We start from the raw sequence: 21389 nt of genomic DNA on the forward strand, positions 1-21389 counted from the left end.
TCCTAGAAGCCTTGGTTGGACAAACACTCTAGAAGCCCTGTAACGACTTGGGTTGAGTTACTAGTCCTAGAGCCTTGGTTGGAAAAACACTCTGGAAGCCCTGTAACAAGCTGGGTTGGAAAAAACTCTCTGGAGCCCTAGACAGCTTGGGCAGAGACAAATCTGGTGATGGTTAGTGATGTCCAACCATGAGGTGGAATCATGGTTGACGGTTGAGGTGGTTTGGCCTCTGGAAGCAATGGAGTGTTTTGATTGATGTGTTTTATGAGATCCCACATTCATGCTTGGAATATGGCATGGGGGTGATTGGATGTAGAGAGATCTGGCTCAGCCAATCTATGGTCAAGTTGAACATGGTAGTCCCATACTGGGTTGGATTTTGCATCATTAATATGAGGTTATTTCTCCGTGAATTCATGAGTATTATACTGGTTTATATGTGGATTATATGGTTGTTGTTTCCTTGATATTTCTGTTGTTATTATGCTAGTTATGCACATGAATTATCATAGTGGTTATATATGGCCCACATCATGTTTTCACTTGTAAATGAATGATTAATGTATCTATGGCCTAATGGATGAAACTGCAACTAATGTGTTGAGGAATCAATGATTATTAGTGATTATCAAATGAGTATGAGACCCCTATGCTCAGATCTATTGTTTAAACCTGTAGATTACATATTTGTGACATGTTTTACAAAATTCTTGTCATGGCTAGTAGGGGTCCAGTTAAGTCCTTGTTCAATTAATTGCATTTGTATCATTATTTGGTTGTTATCTCTCAATTCTAAAAGTGTCATTGAGTTTTGGGTAGTGAACTAGGTTTTGGGCCTGAAAAAGTGGCACAAATCCCGGAGATACAAGCACAACACTAGGAAAAAAATTCCCTCGATGCATGTATACACATGTTGTGGGAGTATCTGGTGCCTCCTAGACGCATTCTTACCCATATCAAGGGAGATTCTGGGGGTTTAATGGTCTAAAAAATCAGTGAGACCTAAGGGTTGATTAACTGAGTGGTTGGGATGGCTCCTGGGAGTTTTGATGCTGATGTGGAAGGTATGTATGGTGTCTTTCCATCGATTCCACTTCCTTAACTAACACATAGGGAGTCAAATCATATCATAGTAACTTTTCGTCACATGTTTACCCCGGTTGGCCAATTACTTGCGTAGATGTGGGAGGAGGGTGTTACAAAGTGGTATCAGAGCATGGTTCACCCCTCGGACTAGATGGGCGATGTGTTGGTCATGCATTCATGTTGGTTGCATATGTGTTCCTTATGCTTGTAGTCCATGTGCTTGCTTCATTTGCATGGTGTTGATCATGGTTGTAGTGATGTTTCCATGTGAAGGTTGATGTTGTTGTTGTCGAGATGCTTTATTAATGAATGCATGTCGGTTGTATATGCATTTGTTATGCATGTTAGTGTCTATATGTTGTTATGCATGCATTGTGAGGTCATTGTATGCATTTTAGGTCATCATGATGTTGTTGGTTGTTATGATGTTGATGTGTTGGCTAAGATAGAGTAGGAGATGTAGATCACTAGAGCTAGATTGCAGCAATGGACTCTAGGGTAAGATCAAATCATCATACAGGTTTGGATGGTGGGCATGCATGTATGTTGGTTAATGGTTGTTTTAAGAACTAGGGTTACATATATACTTGTCATTTTATTGTTGTTATGGTTACATGTATGATAAATGCTAGTTGATTAGTGTAGACATATGCAGATGTGTCGTATTGTCAGGAATGATAGTAACTTGTTATTATATGTATTGTTTTTGTTGTTATATGAGAGTTAACTTTATGATTATGTTATATGTTATTGATGAGTATGTTATATGTTAGTTGACTTAATGATTAGGGTTATTACATTAAGATCTTGATGTTATATGTATCATACTAAGTTGTATTGATCTATGCAAATGGTTAGAGTTATGACATTTAGGTATGAATTAATAAATTGTGATATTATGTCATACTAATCTAGGCTGACCGTGCATATATGATTATTATGTATGAATGATAATTTTTTATGAGCTTATGATGTGAACATGTTAGCTAGTTACTGTTATGGATATCATGACCTTATTTATGTTTGATTTGATATGTTGTGAAGTTATATTGTGCTAATCTAGATTGATTGTGCAAAACAAGATAGCCTCCCCTGAGATACATTAAGGTATGAGTTTTCTTATGTTGCCTATTTGGTGTTTGAATGTTTGACTATGTCGTTTATTTGGTGTTTGAGGGTTTGGTGTATATTATGTCATCTATCTGTTGTCTAAATGTTTGATTACTTGAATGATATGAGTATGTGTCTATAAGATTTATTTTCTAAATGATATTTTTTTAAGATGGTTGTACTAATACATATGCGTTGAGACAGTTGATATGTACTTGAGTGTAAGTAGGTGATAGTTGTAACATTATGTATTATGACTGATGAATGTGAGTTGATTGTTGAGTATGACATGGTTGTTAGATTTGGTAAAGGTTGATTTCAAATTAATATACATGATGTCTTGATCTTTGGAACGTGAGACTAAAATGTGTGAGTAGTTGTAGGGCAACATGCTTGGTATCAACTTGACAAGGCAATAGTTGATGTGTTTATATAACTAACATTTGGGTTGATGTGACAATGAATAGTAAGACTCAATTGCATCAAGGAAAAGGTAAAAGAAAGAAATTGGGTGAAAATTCCTTTGGCTATGTTTGGAAACTGCAATTCCAAACAAATGAGTGCTTTGGATACAAGAAGTCTTCTTAAACTTTAATTTGTCTGACATATTTGACAGGCATAATAGTTAGTTCTACTTATTGCTAGATTCATCAAAGGATTAGAGTCCCTTGAGAGCTGGTGTGGATGTGTTCAGTTGCAAGCAACGTGCTTGGCACAACAAGGTAAGGTAATTGGTGTATTGTTGTGTTTATTTATGCACTGACAGTTATGTGTTTATAGAAATATGACACAAGGGATTGCATGGCAAATAGACTGCCATGAAATTGTCGAGAAGGCTCGGGTTGAGCTTTCCTTTGGAAGAACTGGGAACCATGGGGATTGAGTCATGGTGTCTGTTGAGAGTCTTGTGATTTTGATTCTTTGTGCTTGATTTGCATATTTTCTTATGTCTAGTGTATGACCGTACCACTTTGTTCGCTGTGTCCTATTTTTATTGGTTTTCATGGTTTTCTTCTTGTTTGCATTTTTTCTTGCCTTTTATGTCGTGAGGGTCTTTGGAATTGATTGGGAAAGTGGAAAGTTAATGGAACTCGGGGAGAGCTGAATGAAACCTAGCAGGTAATGTTAGACCCGAATGAATCTCGATGCATGAGTAAGGGAAGTTGAAGGTAAGAGTATGATAATTGGTTGGATTGGTTCGGTCCATTGGTGTAAATGGATAGTGGTAGTAAATTCATGAGAAAGGTAACAGGAAAGGTGAAGTAAATGGATCTGAGGTGTCAGATGCCTTGGCTATGTTGGGAATGATTGTTCTCAATGTTGTGCATGATGTGCACAGATAAAGGGAGTTCTCTTAACCTTGACCTTATGCTATCTAGTAATTATGTTATGATCATGATTATGTTTATGTTTATATACGTATGTATGTGTGTATGTATGTCATTGTCTGACAAGATCATGATTATTTTATGCTAATGTTTATGTATATGTATCTATGTCACTGCCCGACAGGGTTGTTAGGGATCATTCTTGTGGAGGAATGATTGCTTATGTAGGTGAATGGCATGACAAGGTTCCTGGTCTTATGGGGAATCAAGTGGGGAGAGTAGTCATGAAAAATATATTACAAGGTCAGTATCATGTGGATATGAATTGATATTGCATGCTTGTATTATGCCTCTGTTTATGTTATGACAGGTAACTCTAAGGGATACATCAGCTGAATAAAAGAAGTTAGATCCGCAACATGCTAAGATAAGCATGGATGGCAAAAAAACACTAGAAGCAAGGTTTCCTGGTAGAGATAGTGTGGTTTTGGATGTGCAGTACTACTGTTGTGTATATGTTGTGCATTTTGTATATTCAGTGATTGTACATTAAGTGTTGCATGCATGTTGCATAAATTGTACTATGTACATATAGTGTTGTGTGTGTGTTGTATGTGCGGTGATATGTACATATGGTGTCGTGTATGTATACTATATGTGGTGTTATATATATATGGTTCTATTTACCTGTTTCACATGTAGCATTGTGTACATATGATTTTGTGTGTCTATTGTACATATGGTATTGTGTGCATGATTGTATAAGTGGTGCAATGTACATGTGGCATTGTGTACGCATTGTGCAGGTGGTGCCATGTACATGTGATGATGTGTACACACTATGCAGGTGGTCATATGTATAGGTGGTACTATGTACATGTTGTACATGTGGTATTATGTTCATGTCATACATGTTGTGTTGTGTACATGTGGTACTATGTATGTGCATCGTGTAGTCATGGTATTGTGGCATGTGTATTCGTTGTGTTGTACTCTGTGTACGTATATGTATTGTGTTGTACATCAGAAGTACGTGTATGTATTGTGTTGTGTTGTACACTAGGTGTAGGTGTATGTGTGGTATGTCAGGTGTAGGTGCATGTATTGAATGGTTTTGTATGTCGTGTGTGGTTGTATGTGTATGATGCACACTATGTGTATGTGCACATGGTTAAGGAGAAGGCACTAGGTGTTTGTCAGGTGTGACAACGATCCGGTGTGCTTATGGAATAAGGAAAAAAGTAGAAGCTAAGGATTGATTAAAGGATAAGTATTAGTATTTTATTTTAGTTTTATTATGCATGTGATTTATGATTCTAGTCTATGATGATTACATGTGATCTATGATTATGGTTTATGATGGTTACATATGATTTATGATTTTGATCTATGATGGTTGTGTTTTGAGATACCGTGATGTGATATGTCTATACATGATGATTTGGTCAAAGATCCTAGTTTGACTTGTTGTGATAGGAGGCAAACAAAATTGCAAGTGTACCTTGTTGAAGGGCCACTAATGAGGTATGATTTGAAGTTATTTCAATTTATTTTAAATCTAATGGAAGTTATGTGCTTGGTATAGGAAGCACAAAAATGCCCGGTTGGGTGTTCGAAACTAACTACAAGCATTAAAAACAGCAACAAAAGGAATTGGAACAGACAATAGTATGTCGGTAAAGCATTTAGGAGTAGGGCCATTGTGGGACGTTGGTACCCAATAGTGTCCATTGATTTCCATGAGCATGCTATGATTGGTATGATGGTTTTAAGGTAGGGATATGCCTTGGTTTTCTGACCTTCCAGTGTGAGGAAACCTTGCCTAGGGACGGACTGCTTGAGATGGGGGTGCCAGCAGAACTTGGAAGGTGTGTGATTGCACAAAAGGGGGTGAATGGATTGCTCGAGGGACTATGTAGCAGAGAAGGGAAGGCCAGGGATATATTTGTTTTGGTCATTAGCATTTCTAGATGGAATAAAATTCACATTGGGAGTGTGCCCTGCAACAATGGTCCGTAAATTTTCATTGAGAGGACAAGTGGCACAAGATTATAGCGTTGGATATTGGATGCAGATTTGACCTTGTAGTGGATTCTAGACTTCTTGGGAAGGATGTAAATCCTGGTATTACTTTGAGGGTGGAGGTGTGAGCCTTTGGCTTCCTTTGTTGCGGATGCATGCATTGTATCCTTTCATTTGTTGGTTGAGAAAATGTGCATATGTGCATATGTGTGTATTATTTTAAATATTATATCACGCTGGATTGATAAAGCTCGATAGACAATATGACTATTTGTTGGGTGAAGCAAATGTGTATGTGTGTATATGTGGTTATTATTGTAAATATTGTAATGAGTTGTGTTATAAAGCTCCAGTAAACGGTATGTTTGTCATGTTTTAGTAGATGATCATTGTAAAAATGCAACGAGCTATGTTATAAATCTCCATGAGCAGTATGTTTTGTTTTCAACAATCTTACTGGTTATAGATGTCATTGAACACCGAGGATGGTGTCTCCCCAAGGGGAAGGGTTCTGTAACAACCCTGATTAAAAATTCATGTAAACATATATAAGACCATGATCATGGGACACGTATTCCAAGTTGAATGGTGGGAAAAAACATCCTAGTGGGTGTTCATTCGGTTTATTAAGGCTAAGGAAATTTGCAACGGCAATGGCAAAGGCTTTGGAAAGGCACAAGGAATTTATTGGCATTTTATTTATGAAAATAAAGGAAATTAGGAGAAAAGGAAGGTGAAAGGTCGTAGGTTGCATGTGAGGAGGAATTTGAACGAAGATGATGGAAAATGAAGAAAATAAAGGCCTCATTGATAAAAAGGCTTCTGAGGATCAGTTGGCAAGCTTTTGCTTAGGATTTTGACAGGTTTTTGGTGGAGCTCTTTTCTATTCTCTCTCTCTCATACTCTTGGACACTTAGAGTTTTCTTGGAGCACTCTTGGAGGAGTGTGTCATACTTGAAGTTTTTGAGCAAGAAGGCAAGGAAGAGCAGGAAAGAACAAGAGGACATCAGGATCAATAGCTATAGTGCATTTTGCTTGCAAGTACCAAGTTTCATGTATGTTTTCCTCACTAGTTTGGCATGCATGGAATATGCATGTGGTTTATTGGTCATGATTTGTCATTGGCATGGAGGATTGCCTAGATTGATAGTGGATTTTCCTAGCCTTGTCATTTCCTGGATAGCTATGGTGTTGTGGGTTTTACTTTTGTTTTCTGGTTGGTTCTCATATTCCTTTGGTTGTGGGTTGAGTTATTAGTTCCTGGAAGCCTCGTAACAGATTGGGTTGAGTTACTAGTCCTGGAGCCTTGATTGGACAAACGCTCTGGAAGCCCTGTAACAATTTGGGTTGAGTTACTAGTCCTAGAAGCCTTGGTTGGACAAATTCTCTGGAAGCCCTTAGTAGGTTGAGTTACTAGTCCTGGAAGCCTTGGTTGGACAAACACTTTAGAAGCCCGGAAAAAATTGTGGGTTGAGTTGATAGTCCTGGAGCCTTGGTTGGAGAAATTCTCTGGAGCCTGACAACAGTTGTGGGTTGAATTACTAGTCCTTCAAGTGGGTTGGAACAAATTCTCTGGAGCCCTAGACAACTTGGGTAGAGACCAATCAAGTGATGGTTAGTGATGTCTAACCGTGAGGTGGAATCACTAGTTGGTCATTGAGGTGGTTTGGCCTTTGGAAGCTCTGGATAGTTTGATTGATGTGTTTTATGAGATCCCACATTCATGCTTAGAATATGGCACGAGGGTGATTGGCTAAAGAGAGATTTGGCTCAGCCAATCTACGAATGGGTGGAACGTGGTAGTCCCATACTGGGTTGGATTTTGCATCATTAATATGAGGTTGTTTATCCTTGTTAATTCATGAGTATTATATGGTTTTATATGTGGATTATATGGTTGTTGTTTCCTTGGTATTTTTGTTTTTATTATGCTAGTTATGCACATGAATTATGACAATATTTACGTATGGCTCTCATCATGTTTTTACTTGTTAATGAATGAGAAATGTATCTATGTCTAATGGATGAAACTGCAGCTAATGTGTTGAGGCATCCATGCTTCTTAGCAATTATCAGATGATTACAAGACCCCTATGCTCAGATTTGTCGTTTAAACCTATAGATTACATATTTGTGACATGTTTGACGAAATTATTTTCATGGCTAGAAGGGGTTCAATCAAGTCCTTGTTCAAGTAATTGCATTTGTATTATTATTCGGTTGTTATCTTTCAGTTCTAAAAGTGTCATTGAGTTTTGGGTAGTGACCTAGGCTCTGGGCCTAAAAATGTGGCACAAATCCTGGAGACACAAGCACAACAATGGGTATAAAAGTCCTTTGACTCATGCATACCCATGTTGTGGGAGTGTCTGGAGCCTCCTGGATGCATGCTTTCCCATATCAAGGGAGCTTCTCGGGGTTTAATGGTCTAAAAACTCAGTGAGACCTAGGGGTTGATTACCTGAGTGGTTGGGATGGCTACTTGGAGTTTTGTTGCTGATGTGGAAGGTCTGTATGGTGTGTTTCCACTAGTTCCACTTCCTTAACTGAAACATAGGGAGTTGAATCATATCATAGTAACTTCTCATCACATGTTTACTGTGGTTGGCCGGTTACTTGGGTAGACGTGGGAGGAGTGTGTTATAGGAATAATGTTCAAACTGGTTCCAAAATTATTTATCTAGCTGTAATGGAGGAAAGGGTCATATTTAAGCCATATCTTTCACCAAAGCTTGAGGACATTGCAACACAGTACAAGGCTTGGTACCATTATGTTACATCAGAGAAAGTAGTTGTCGAGCTAGAGTTTCCTCAAGCTCAAGCATAATGTATAGAGTTTTGTCTTATTAAGATCTATTCACATTTCTGTCTTATGTGATTTTGTATTTAGAAATAATGAGAAATGTAAATGTAAGTGGAAGTCCAAGAGTGAAATATGGAATATGAAGAGTCATTAGATAGAATAGAGACAATAGAAGCTCAAGAGTCATGAGAGGGCTCAAAGGTCACAAGGGAAGGTGAAAGGTCACCTCATATGTTATAAATAAACCATCATAACTCAAACAAAGGGCTTGGAACTTGAGATTAGTAGCCTTGGCTTCTCTAATCTAGCATAGGAGTGAGTGTCGTTCTTTGGAGAAGAAAGTGGTATCTTCATGTTCCACTATTGGGGCTAGTGTCATATCATTGTATCGTATACTTGGAACTTTCACTTAATGATCAGAAGCTCTGAGAGCCAACACACTTTCATGCATGTATCGTGGATGTTTTAAGGCTATTATTTAATTTTTTACGGTATGTGTTATTTCATTCATGCTAATTTCAATGAACTATTTCGTTAACTTTAGTATGTTTCTTATTGAATGTGTGTTGTATTTTATTTCCTTGATTGTTATTATCTTATGAACTATTTTTCAAGCTAACTAACAACTCTTTATATGTTGGTGTGTCTCTTTTAGGATACTACTATTACTTTTCTTCAATAGGCTCACTTCTTTTCCCATTTATGTGAAAGAACCTCTTATGAATTACAGTTTATATTGCACAAATTTACTTACTTGTTGATACCAAATATATGTGTATGTCTTCTCATGTATTGATTACAGTCAAGGAACATCTTTAAGATCACAATTATGGCACCCACAGGGCTTTGGATTGACGGTGAATGGTTGCACTGTTAAGGCACTCCTTGCGATAGGCCATCGGTTCAAATCCCCCTGGGTACTTAGGTTAGTCTTAACTAAAAAAAAAAAAAAAAGATCACAATTATGGCAACCGACAGTATTTCTGATTAGGGATCCTACTCCAAATAGTGTGAGGTCTAATTGGGACTTCATATCGTGGAGACCCCCTTGGTTGGCGAATTTCCAACATTGTCAACATGACCTAAGATAGGTTTTAAAAGAGTTGTAACACTAGGAGGGAGTGGACAAAAATATGACAAATTCAGTATAGCGGGTCTCCAAAATTTTGAGAAAGTTGAAATTTCTGGGTTGTTGTAGCGGTTACAACATTAAGCTAAAGTTATTCATCATGCACTATAAAAAAATAAGATTAGTTAATGATAAGGAATTCCCTTTAGGTTAGTAACTTCTTAGTTTAAAGAGAATACAGTTAAGCGCCTTACATAATAGTTTCCTTTAGCCTCTAACACTCGTGGATGGGAAATTTTCACCAAGTGAGTGTTTGATTAGAAACATGCCCTACATCTATTAACCCAACGTCCTCGATTGTGTGTATTAAAAAATATTCCATTGCATTCAACCTAGTAGACTCCCCATAACCCTCATCTTTACTTAAGGTAAAACTCAAGTCCCCACCAATAATGATCCTTTCTTCTTTAGCACAACTTTGAGTGAATAATCCCTCCCAAAAAAACTAATTATACTCATAAGGACCTATTGATCGGGAAAAATGACCCTTTCAACATTCTAAGGGAGACCACTCGGTCAAGAACTTAAAGCAATTCCTTTTCTGTTGAAATGGTGGTTCTGACTGGTTAGACTAGGCCTAGTTACCTTTTCTCTTTATTTATTGGCTTAAGGTATTTATTTTAATTATGAACAGATAAGAGACATCAGATTGATTCTCCTTGCTGGTCAGGCAAGAGAATGATCCTTAAGCTGACTTTGTGGCTCAGCTAAACCACTCTAAACTTTTCCTCTTTGGGAAGAGGACTTCTAAGATGCAGAAACAAGAATTAAAATGCAAAAATTAACCTATGATGCACTTATCCTAGACCTATCTCGATTGAAGGAAAGAATAGTCTTTCTCTCAATTGAGAGAAAGCTAAAAGGACGGAAAAGAAGCATGTAGGAATTGGAATTGGAATGAAGGAAATAGACCAAGGAAATAGTTCACGAGATCTAATCCTTGTTAAAACAAATACAAATAGCTAAATGCCTAATAAATAGTTACCAGACACTTAATTGTAAATAGCTCCAACTCCTAATAAAAATATGTATAAGAATGAGAAATTCATGTCATAGTATTGAAGTAGTTCAAATAAAATTCCATGTAGAAAAGCAAAACATCTATAACTCTAAAATGTTAGATAGCTAGCGAGCCTAAAGAAATAAATTTTTGTTCTTAACAATTTCTACTTTTTAAGATGCATTTCTGATTAATTATGCAAGGTAAATATTGTAGCGGCTACAAACACCCTCCAAAATTTTGCCTTAGCTTCATTTTGGAGCCTCCCTACCAACCATCCTTAGTAGCCTATCTTGCACCATCAAGCATATAGGCTTCAGTTGTTTCTCAGTATCTTGTCAGCCTGTGCACGTCAATTTGCTTCACTCCCCTCACAAGCTGTCTTTCTGGACTTAGACCATGTGCTGGCCAAGAAGCTCCCCCATAAAATTGCGCAATTATGGAGGGGAACCAACTTCTGATCTGGAAATGGGGCTCTTAAGCTTCTTGTCTAGCTTACAAGAACATCTCCCACTTCCAAAGCTTGAATTTTCCCAAGTCTATTTGATTAACCAATGCAGACTTAAGAAATGCTTTAAAGTGTAGGCATATGCTTGTTTTTATTGTTGGCTGCTATGTGCTTTAAAATCTATTGTGCATGCTGATATTTAAATGTGCTTGAACATATACATAAATGCATATAACAATGAATAAGGCAGCAGTAAAAATAGACACATAAGATAGCAAATTAATTTGGAGTTCACCCACAACTCTTGGGCTACATCTCCGTGAGCTCTAGTTAATTCAACTAGGCTCTCTGGGATTATGGTGTAAGTCTTTGACTCAACTCCTGCTATTCTACACAAAATCAATGGGTTCAAACACCATTTAATCCCATCTGGCTCTTGAAGCTCTAGCTCTTGGCTCTTGGCTCTTGGCTCTGGCTCTTTGGCTCTTGGTTTTGGCTCTTGGCTCTAACTCTGGCTCTTTGGCACTAGTTCTAGCTCTTGGCTCTAACTCTTGGCTCTTTGGCTCTTGCTCTTGGCTCTTGGCTCTTCTGCTCTGGCTTTTTGGTCCTCTGGCTGTTTACAACTCTCCCTTTGGGCTTTTCACTTGAACTCCAAGTGACTCCCTTGGATTCTGCGCTACCTCTTTCGCCTTGGCTTCCTCTTTGGCTCCTTCTTCCACATCAAACCCCTCAAGGATTAACAATAGCACCCCTCAACAACCCAGCCCACTGTCTTTGACATTCATGGCTTTTAAAGCCAAATCGCGTTGCCTGTTCATTGTCCCTCTCGCACTTTCTATCTTCCTACCACAGTCTGCTCAAATCCCTTCTTTGAGCATTAGCAATCATTGCTAAATGCTCTCGTGGATGAATTCCACCTATTCCACAATGAAAGGAAGCCACCGACACTTTGAATCCCCCTTAAACAGTCGCTCTGTGTTTACACAGAAATATGCTTCTATACACGGAAAAGTCCGCAAATTATTGTCCATTCAGACTTGAAATATTCACAACTATGCTTTATATCCCTATGGGGTCTGCTTGGGAATCGCTATTGCATATCACAGTTGGCCTTCACCCTTCGTATTTCGTTTGATAAGCGAAATTGCGAAAATACATTGAAAAATGGTGTTTGGCAGATTTGAAATTATATATTTCCATTCAAGAACCCTTTTAGGTCTGGTTTTCATTGCATCGGTGCTCCCCCTTGTATTTCGCTTAATAAATGAAATACACAAAAATACAAAGAAATTCATTGTTGATGTATTTCAACATGTATTAAGTCCAATTTATATTGTTGTCAGGTCTGGCCAGTAGCATCGGGCATATAACTTCTAACATATCGACCCTGCCCCTGTAATGCTCCAATTGCGATCCGCCGATTTCGGCGATCGCACCGTCGCATATCACATGGGTCTAAGGCTTGGTGCTCTGCTCCTTTGTGTTCACTGATTGCGATCCGTCGATATTGGCGATCGCTGTATCGCATCGGCCCATCGCACTTTATGCCCCCAACTGCTTCTGACTACCACCGCCGGTTGCGATTTCCGATTGGATCTAGACCGTTGATCAGCCAGACCCGATGGCTCCTGTTCGACCTCTGATATGCCCATTTTTTGCTATTTCCTCATGTTTTTTTTTTAGCCTCTTTCTCAAGGAACAAGGGGGAGCTTTCTTTTCATGATAACTTCTTCATCGGAAGTCTGTTTTCACCCATTCAAGTTGCATTGGATTCAGAATGAGAAGATATCTGTAATGAGACTATTTCTGAGAGCAGCCTACGACTTTCATTTTCCTCTGATTTACAAAGGATTTGTGCCATTTGGCACCTTTTACCTCTTGCATGAATTCTTTTAGACTTAAAGGTTTATCTAGGATCCATTTTTGGATCACGCCTTCCCACTAAAAAAACTTTTGGTTTCCAAAAGACTGATATACTAATCTGAACAATAAATGAGAGTGACTTACCCTCTTCTTTCAGCCTCCCTACACTTGCCTTTGCATGGTGCCTCTGAGCCAAAGTTTTTGACCACTTCCCTTCTCTTGGATGGGCTCGTCTTCCTGAGAAGAACTGTCTTCCTCCTTGCCTTTCTGCAGAACTTCTACTAAAATGGTCATAGAAGGTAGTTTGAGCTTCTTTGTCTTGATCATTGATCCAAGGTGGCTCAAAAAATGTGAAGTACATCTGCTCCACAAAACTTTCATTTGTACCTGTTTGACAAGCTGCCAACAACAACTGTTAACAACAACAAGCATATAGACAACAACTGGATGGACTAACTCCTGCTTCAAGAAAAGAAACATATTTTCACAACTTGTGAACATCTCCATGTCTTATATCTACATACAAATGATGGACTAGATATCAAGCCCACAAAACATGCCTTTAAACAAATGACCCTTCAAGTCAAGCATGTAGAAAAAGACCATTAGGACTCTTTTACAAAAGATGAAACTTTCATCATTATCTCCATTTGGAGACCCAGTTAACTTCTTCCAAGTCAACATGGCATCACATGCATGTCAAAGAAATCAACCCTGCAAGTTAATTACACATACATGTTCAAAAACAAGGAAATCATCAACATCCTTGTGTTCATGCATCTCATGCTCATGCATGTATTTCATCCTTCAACTTTCACTTAAGCACACTGTACTTTCAAAGTTGTAATGAAATATAATGTAGATGCATCAATAGACATGCAATCTTAATCAGACAAGAACTCTAACTATTCCTTACCAATCCATTTCAAAGGTACTACCCTTGCCTCCACATCAGCATCATCATGTGAATCATCTTGAGACACATCATTCATGGAATCTTCACTTCTATTTCTGCCATCTTCTCTTTCCACTTTCTTCAGCTTTGGTGGAAGCATTATTGGATTCAGTGTCCAACACTTTGCAGCAAGATGTCCTTGCTTATGGAAATAACTGCACTGCATGTGCATCCTCTTGATAGCATGATTTGCCTTGTCCAATGGACCTTTGGTTTCTTGCTTCTTTTCCTTCTTCTGCTTCCTGTATGTGGCCATTCTCTTCCAACATCTAGAAACATCATGGTTATCCAAACCACAAAAGGAATATGCAATTCTTTTCCCATACATATGTGGAAATTCATCATGCTTTGCAAAATCAAAAGGAATGTGTTTAGAACCAGATTTATACTTGCCTCTTTCACATTTATTGCCTTCATGAGGAGGTGAAGCAAATGAAGAAGTGGCTCCCTTTGGAACACCATCAATCTCTTCAAGGTTGTTAGAGTCTCCCCAACTCTCTGGTTCAAGTGTGAGCTCCTAAACACCTACATTTTGCAATTGATGTCTCAAGCTATTGCATTCCTCTTGAATACAACCTTCACACTTTTGAGGTAGAGGACATGAACTGAAACTCCTTCTTGGGATAATTTCAATGGCATTCATGGCAGCTTTGGAATTCTCTCCATAAGATTTTCCATAGCCAAGACGAAAATATTTAGGCCTTTCCTCAATCATTATTGGTTCAAAAATACCTTGTGCATGCTTTTCCAAGCCCTTTCCTTCATAGCCCATCTTGGACATTAGCTTAGAACCTATGCCTTTAATATGTTTTTCAAAAGAACCAATACAAGCATTCTCAGAAGAATTTGAAGACAAACTGGAATGGCTTACCTCTTCTTCAAGCTGTTACTTGACTAAGGCTTCTTGGGCAACAAAGAGCTATGTTTCCAACTCATGCATCCTTTTCAGGTTCATGTTTGCAATATGAATTTTCCTCTCCATTTCCTACAATTTGTCAGCAAGCAACTGCTTCTCTTCCTTCATGGAATTCAGCTACTTTCTAAGCATGCTGCTCTTCCTTCCATCCTCATACATTTCTCTCACCATATCCATCATGTTGGATCATTCTTGCTTCATGTCTTCATCAAAAAATCTTGTGAAGAGAGCAAAATTTGAGGACCTACTTGTAGAAGTTGTCATTTGGTCAATGAACAAAAAACTTCAACAAGATAAATAAAGAGCTCATTCAGCAACCTTTTGAAAAAAACCTATTGTGCTCCAAAGATTACCTTGAGGTCCTTTGGGATAGAAGAATGCCTTCAGCCCTTCTCCTTCTTTTCCTTCCTGGACTGAGCTATCAATAGCTTTCCCTTCACCTCTGAAAACTCAGCAAGTAGTTAGTCTGCAAACAAGCATACAATCAACCTCTTGTTGTTCAAAAATCTTTCAGACAAGCAGTCTTTTCTCTGTCAATCAAGCATTCTGATATAACCTTCCTTGAAGGTGTGGTTAATCAATCTTAAGCTCTGATACCACTTGATCTCGAAATGGGGCTCTTAGGCTTCTTGTCTCGCTTACAAGAACCTCTCCCACTTCCAAAGCTTGAACTTTCCCAAGTCTATTTGATTAACCAATGTGGAATTAAGAAATGCTTTAAAGTGTAGGCATATGCTTGTTTTTATTGTTGGCTGTTATGTGCTTTAAAATCTTCTATGCTTGTTGATATTTAAATGTGCTTGAACATATAAATAAATGCATATAGCAGTGAATAAGGCAACAGTAAAAACAGACACATAAGACAACAAATTAACTTGGAGTTCACCCATAACTGTTGGGCTACATCTCCGTGAGCTCTAGTTAATTCAACTAGGCTCTCTGGGATTATGGTGTAAGTCTTTTACAATTCTTTAACTCAACTCCTTCTATTCTACACGAAAACAGTGGGTTCAAACACCATTTAATCCCCTCTTGCTCTTGAAGCTCTGGCTCTTGGCTCTTGGCTCTGGCTCTTTGGCTCTTGGTTCTGGCTCTTGGTTCTGGCTCTTGGCTATGACTCTGGCTCTTTGGCTCTGGTTCTGACTCTTGGCTCTTTAAACTCCAAGTGACTCCCTTGGCTTCTGCGTTGCCTCTTTTGCCTTGGTTTCCTCTTTGGCTTCTGCTTCCCCAACAAACCCCTCAAGGATTAACAATATCACCCCTCAACAACCCAGCCCATTTTCTTTGACATTCATGGCTTTTAAATCCAAATCACACTGCCTGTTCATTGTCCCTCTCGGGCTTTTTGTCTTCCTACCACAGTCTGCTCGAATCCCTTCTTTGAGCGTTAGCAATCATTGCTAAATGCTCTCTGGGATGAATGCCACCTATTCCATAACAAAAGGAAGCCACCGACGCTTTGAATCCCCCTGAAACGGTCGCTCTATGTTTACACAGAAAAATGCTGCTATACATAGGAAAGTCCGCAAAGCATTGTCCATCCGGACTTGAAATATTCACAACTGTGCTTTATATCCCTATCGGGTCCGCTTGGGAATCGCTATGGCATATCACAGTTGGCCTTCACCCTTTGCATTTCGTTTGATAAGCGAAACTGTGAAAATACATTGAAAAATGGTGTTCGGCAGATTTGAAATTATATATTTCCATTCCAGAACCCTTTCGGGTCCAGTTTACATCGCATCAGTGCTCCCCTTTGTATTTCGCTTAATAAATGAAATACACAAAAATACAAAGAAAATCATTGTTAACGAATTTCAACATGTATTAAGTCTGGTTTATATTGTCATTGGGTCTGGCCAGTCGCATCGGGCATATAACTTATAACATATCAACCCCGCCCCTATAATGCTTTGATTGCAATCCGCCGATTTCGGCAATCGCACCATCACATATCGCATGGGTCTAAGGCCTAATGCTCTGCTCCTTTGTGTTCACCAATTGCAATCCGCCGATATCGGTGATCGCGGTATCGCATCAGCCCATCGCACTTTATGCCTCTGACTGCCACTGCCAATTGCAATTGCCGATCGGATCTGGACCATTGATCAGCCAGATCCAACAGCTCCTATTCGACCTCCGATATGCCCATTTTTGCTATTTCCTCATGTTTTTTTAGCCTCTTTCTCAAGGAACAAGGGGGAGCTTTCCTTTCATGATAACTTCTTCATCTGAAGTCCATTTTCGCCCATTCAAGTTGCGTTGGATTCAGAATGAGAAGATCTCTGTAATGAGACTATTTCTGAGAGTAGCCTATGACTTTCATTTTCCTTTGATTTATAAAGGATTTGTGCCATTTGGCACCTTTTACCTCTTACATGAAGTCTTTTAGACTTAGAGGTTTATCTAGGATCCATTTTTGGATCACCTTCCCTCTAGAAATTTCACAAATTAGCTGGCCAGCCTGCTGAGCTCAAGAATTGTGCAAATCAGTCTGTTAGGCTTCCCTCAGAAAATTGTGTAATTCTAGAGGGGAACCAACCTTCCCTCCAGTGATTGCGCAAATCAGCCTGGTAGCCTGCTAGGCTCCAAAATTGTGCAAAGCAATCAGGCAGTCTTCCTCTAGAAAACTGCGCAATCTGACCCAACACTGTTGCTCAGCCCAGAATTTGTGCAATTCTAGGAGGCAGTCACCTGTTGACCCCATAAATTCTACAATCCCTATGGGATAGCTAGCCCAGGAACTACGCAAATTTTCATCCCAAGCTCGCAGACCGATGAATGTGCCTTCAGATTGACTGGTTCCCTCTGGGACCGAGCAAAACTGATTTGCATGCATGGACTGCTTTTCCCAAGGCAGCATGCAAATGCATCCCTAGCTTTATGGATCTATTTTTAGCAGTTGGAGTTTACATGCAAGACTCATTTTAGAAACCTTGCACCAAGTGTCACTTTTCCTAGATTTGTGGCATGCGCGTCATAACCTCTATTTTATCAAAAATTATGAACTGGACGCTACAGAGTTCATTCCTCACATCGTTCTTACAACATTGACATCCCACATCACATCTAGGAGTTGTCAGCACATTCATCTTAGTTGTTTCAAGGTAAGCCCGCATTGCATGTCTTGCACAGTTGCACTGCGTTTCTATCGCTTTTTGTGTTTCAGCTTGTGTAAGTGTTGTCTGCTTGATTTCAGTGAACGCCTACTGTCATTTGCATGTATGTTAGCTTGTATAAGCACCGTTTCAATTTTTGCTTGCATCTCACTACTGTCGCATGGATGACACAATTTTTGCATCGATGGTCACCATTGCGGTGACTCACTTCACACACATGCATTCTTTCTCTTTTTATGAATCTTGCACTTACTATTTGCGTGCATGATCATTCACTCTTGTTTACACTCAACTTCACCATGCATTCAGACTTGTCATGTTTTTGTCGCTCGTCAGCGAGTTTGGGATACCTTGGCCCGAACTCTGCCTTTCCTATACAACATTGTGCAATTCTAAGAGGGAAGGCCCTACCTTCCTCCCATAAAATGTGAAAATCTAGCCAGTCAATGCCCTCTAGTCTTTCTTTGCACAATTTTGAGAGGCAATGACTGCTGGCCTAGAAATTGCGTAATGCAGTCCCTTGGCCTGCATCACTTGCCAGCTGGAATTGTGCATTGCACAATCTCAGCATTCAGCAAGCCAGGATGGACTATGCATTGCACAGTTCCAACAGTCAATCATCCTCCTGACAACCCAGACTATCCCTTACGTAGTTTTGGCAGTCAGTGTCCCGACCTCCCAGCGGAAATTGCACAATCTTCACGACCAGTCACACAGGTATGTTACAAGTCAGTGCTAAAGTTTGTTTTGGTTTTTGACTAATAGATTGCTTGCCATGAGTGTTTCCATGTCTCCAGGTATCGCAGGTGTTCATCTGCCTCTTAGCGACGCATGCACAATGGATTCCAGGAGAGCCGAGTGAAAGACACCGTTGAGAGCACAACTAGAGATGCAACCGAGCAAGTGTCTATGAGATTGCCTACCTATGAAGACATCAAGTTGTTTGTAGAGAAGGACATCAAGATGAAATGGCAGTAGCATCTCAGTGAGTTGCACCATCAGCAACAACAAATAGTAGCACACCTACACACGACGAATGCAAGAGGATGGTTGTTGACAACACGAAGGTGGAGCGAAGCTACAAGTTCAAATCATATCCACTTGTGATGAAGACATATTTGGAGATTGAGGCTATGAGATGACAGCACGACATGGAGATCGCACGAAGGCAGAGAGAGAAACTTTGAAGGAGTTGCATGAGCTGAAGCAGCAACTCAAGGAAGAATAACAGTTGTACAGATGAGAGAAGGGTTGCAATAGGAATAGGTACAACAGGGGGCGTGACATGCACAGACTGATGAAACTGCGCCTGTACAAGTTATATATCCATTCAACACCCAACATGCAGCAGACAGGGTGAGCAGTGCTGTTGATAACATGCAAGGCTATTCAGGAGCATGGATGTCATTATGCGCACACAAGCGTTCCCACTCATTTGGCACACTCACCAAGGTGAAGACAAGAAGCAAGTCCGACTGGAGCTGAACATGTATTTTGACAAGTTGATGTGCATGGTCACTAGCACACATTCGAAGATCAGCACAGGCACTATGCATCAGTATGTTGTTGGTCTAGTTGCACTCAAGATGGTGAGGAGCCATATCAGTGTACCCGGATGCAACGGAGGCAACAATTCACTTTCAACAGGATGTCACCATTAAATCACACAGACACCATCACGGACGACCAAGCTTGGCATCAGTTTGCCACCATCGATCATCGCAAGGATGTCAAAGAGTTTATCTTACCACAACTATCCGAGTTTTAGTGATGTCTTGCATGAATTTCTCAAGCCTATTTTGTCTCACATGGGTACATGTGCAGATTGGATGTAACATCTTGTAAAGTGGTAGTACAAGTGTCGATAGTTGAATGTAACATTCATAGAGTAGTTGAAGGCTCATGAGGGTAGGTGAACAGTCACAAAGGGGAATGTCAAGGGTCACCCCACCCTTTTCTATTTATAGTACCTCATAACTCATTGTAGAGGCTTTTGGTCAGCCAAGCTTCCAATAGGAGTATTTTAGAGAAATCTTGGAGAGTATTGTAACAAGCCTTGGCTTCTCCACAGTGCAGAGCTAGTATATCTCTTTGGAGGAGCAGGCGGAAGTGACTATAACATTCCTCTATCGGGACTAGTGGTTGGTCATGATTGTACTATATGATTCGAACTTTCACTTCTTAATATAACAGAGCCAACACTTTTCATGCATATGTTGTTATTGTATTTCAGTTATCTTGTTTACTCTAATGATATATTTATCTATTTTCTTATGCATGCATGTATGGACTCTTTTTGTATAAGTATGTATGAATCTTACTGAGATGTGTTGTAGGTTTAACCGTCACTTTGGATTGCTAGCTTACTTGCTTTCTAGTTTGTGATGCATCTTCGCCCGTGTGTTCCCTTCCAAGCCGCGAGCTTCCAAAAGTTTCCAAGGGGTGCACTCACCTCACTCCCCATTTGTTAGAACCATTCATGCACCTTGGCTTGTTGCGCATGTCATACCCTTGCTACCAATAGGGACATATTACTTTCCCCTGCATGCAATCGCGGTCAAGGCGATACCGTACGACCCATTGCTGGGACTCCTACACCAAACAGTTTGAGGTCTAGTTGGGACTTCTTACCGGGGAGATCCCCTCACATGTTGGCGGGTCCAGCACCATCAACAATAACTTGATCATAATTTTAAATGGCCTAACAATTAACATTTAAAAATAGTGCTAAAGCAAACAAATAATTCATACAATCGAAATGTAATTGAAAATTGAAAACATTTATTTCAATAATCGATTCAAACAATAGTGCCTTACAATAATTACATAAATAAACTTTATTATGAATATGAATCAAGTTACAGAACCTCAAAAGATTATAGTAGTGAAAATCCATCACTGCCAGCAACTCGATCTATGTCTATAAAGAAGACTTCAATCCCACAACAATAGTGTAAATGAGCATTGAAACTCCTCTACAAATAAACTGAAAGTTCCTAAATTCATCTTCCTATTCTCCGGGATTTGAATCCCCAAAAATCAACCCAGCGATGGGTTTTTATACATGATTTAGAAATAATAACAATTTGCCCAAATCTCTCAACAACAAAATTAATTATAGCATTAATGGATTTAATTGGAATTCTGGGCAAAATGCAGAGGAGCATAGTGGAACAGATTGCCCAGTTTGGTTTGCGGAGATAAGAATGATCCCACTTGTCTCTTACTTGTTTCGAACCGATAGGTGAAATTACATTCGAGGAACAATCGATTCAACAACTTTATTCTATTACAATATCCCTTTACCATCTGGAGGAATTTCGTTGGTGATAGACAAGATTTGTTTCAATATTGGCCTTATTCGCCTTCTGTCATAACAGAAAACAAAGTTAAATCTTATTATAGTGAGATTTTATTGAAATGGTGGAAATTAAGATTAAACTATAAAATGTGTTAAAACTATAATTATGCCCAAGACTTTATAACTAAATGGATTTTTTAAATTCAATGGCTATAACGGTGATCGAAGGATGATACAGGTGACAAGAATTGAGTGATATCAGAGATAAGCCCATCAAAGCTTTTAATAATGTGCACAAACAAAAAACAT

This window comes from Pinus tabuliformis, chromosome X (assembly GCF_031772625.1).
Source record: "Pinus tabuliformis cultivar Carrire ecotype Pingquan chromosome X, CPIR1, whole genome shotgun sequence".
Lineage (NCBI taxonomy): Eukaryota > Viridiplantae > Streptophyta > Pinopsida > Pinales > Pinaceae > Pinus > Pinus tabuliformis.